The sequence below is a fragment of the Penaeus vannamei genome, chromosome 7 (assembly GCF_042767895.1).
Source record: "Penaeus vannamei isolate JL-2024 chromosome 7, ASM4276789v1, whole genome shotgun sequence".
Taxonomy (NCBI): Eukaryota; Metazoa; Arthropoda; class Malacostraca; order Decapoda; family Penaeidae; genus Penaeus; species Penaeus vannamei.
This window is the reverse complement of record NC_091555.1, coordinates 34,630,903-34,633,402: the sequence shown is the minus strand read 5'-3', so window position 1 is coordinate 34,633,402 and position 2,500 is coordinate 34,630,903.

Here is a 2,500-nt window from a genome sequence, read left to right as displayed (position 1 = left end):
ATTCCTCAGGTATTCCCAAATATTAACCTTACTCCTTTCGTGTGGTTAAAATGACACACCTATCTTTCTCTCTCTCTCTCTATGTGGATTTTGTGACAATATCAGGGTGTAATATCATTAGTATTCAATAATTTAATTCCTACTCAGATCCCATATATTACAAGCATCACGTCTTTCTTAATACATACATGTATGATTTTATAACTCAAATACAATCTTTCAAGTAACGAAATTAATACATATCTAATTCTAAATGAGAATATTCATTATACAACCTGGATATAATAAAGTGCCAGTACAATATAATAGAGTACCCTTAAAACAAAGAGAATGTGGTGGGGATACACCAGAGAAAACTAGAAAGTTACATGGTAAACCATTATATTTTAAAAAGATTCGTCAATTCCTTAATATTTAGTGGAATATTGCATATACATATATAAACTCCGTATAAAAATAGCAAAAATTGAGTATCATCTTTCTGAGCAAATAATTAAGTACTAGAACAACATAAATAATTAAGGGCGTCTTCTGTAGCGTCCTTAACTCTTCATACCGTATTTAGTTTAATCCTAAACCACCGTGTCCGTACCGAAGACGACACACTCCGCTGCCAGACGGCGCGAAAATAATGTTCAGTAAAAACTGTCGTACTCACTATTCTCTCACCACCGTTATCATGTAAACATGTCGGAGAGAAGAGAAATGTCGCGCGTGAAATTCGCTCTTTTGGGAGATTTCATGTTTTTCTTTTCTTTCTTTCTTTTTGTAATGTCATGTTTTTGGTAATCATATTTAAGAAACTATTTTAGACATCTCTTAGGATTCAAAATATCTATTATATCTAATGTGTATTTCATGAAATGAGGTATGTTGTCTTTTTGTTGCTGAAAAATCTGTGGTATTTTGAAACATTTCTGTGCAATGTTCTCTTGACACATAACTGTTGCATGTTGTGTAGGGTAGCGTTTGGAACAAGTCATGCACTCATATCTGCAAATAAGCAACAAAATCATCCAAAAGATATCTAATCAACATTCACCCTTCATTTCCTTACGCATATGATATAGAAGACAGTATTAAAGATATTACCTAAAGATTTGCAGTCCAATATAAAGTTTACTTGGATAAATAAACCTTGCAATTTGCATTCAAACACTGCATTGTTAAAAGATTTTTCTGACAACTGATATTCATCTTTTTTATAGATTGGAGAAAAGGTGATTGTTATAGAAAGTTGTAGTCAGTCACTCAGGATGCAGTTTGATCTTCATATGATAATTACGAGGCACAAGTAGGCCTACGTATAAGGGAAACATGACTATTTATGAAATATCCTATTTTCATTATTACGATCTTCTATTTATAATAGTAAAATGGGCAACGAAACTGCTCTAACAACTATAAAACCAATCTTGATTTCAATGACATTCAAGTACAAAAATGACATTCACCAATTAATATCCATCGCGCAGGTTCCTCGAACAGCTCTTTGCTGCGTTGAATCGTGTTGGAGGAGGGAAACATGTTTTCTTCAGGAGGCTCTTCACGAGGTCCATAGAAAAGTATACTTGTTAATCTTATAGTAAAGTAGTTGAGAAAAACTCAGCACATAATTCTTCTTTACAACATTGGTTCATATTTGATTTAAAACGCCAACTTGTGTGACCCTGACCATATAATTTTTGTTTTACTAACCTGGAAATATGAGTTCCATGCTCGCAGCCTCTGAACTTCAAAGATTCCTCGTGGGATTATATTGTTTTCTCTATTCATTACCATAAGTTATTTCCTTTATCAGAATATTTGATCATTTGTATGAATATATACAATTTGCTTTTCATAACAAATACTAAGTATGAAAATTCTAAGACGATCGATAATAACTAAAATAACAATGGTAACTCAAGCGATGGCACCCATGACGTTCATGACGGACACGTGACGTAACAGTACATGATTGGTGGGATTAACTTGTCCCTTCTGCGCATGTCCAGGATTAAAAGATGAGCTTAATATTAAAGCCAGGTCCAAAGATGCATTAAAAGTTGATCCCGGACGCTACCAACGCGCATGCGCACTAGAGATCTGGATTAAACTTTAATACTGGATTAACTTTTATGGCACGTACAGAAGACGCCCTAAAACTGAAGTATACATAAGTTGCAACACAGGCTTCAAGACTAAGGGCGTCTTCTGTACGTGCCATAAAAGTTAATCCAGTATTAAAGTTTAATCCAGATCTCTAGTGCGCATGCGCATTGGCAGCGTCCGGGATCAACTTTTAATGCACCTTTGGACCTGGCTTTAATATTAAGCTCATCTTTTAATCCTGCACATGCGCAGAAGGGACAAGTTAATGCCACCAATCATATACTGTTACGTCACGTATCCGTCATGAAATTCACGGCTGCCACCGCTTGAGTTGCCTTTCAGAGTTATTTTCGGCAAAAACATCGATCGTCTTAGAATCTTTATACTTAGTATTTATTATGAAAAG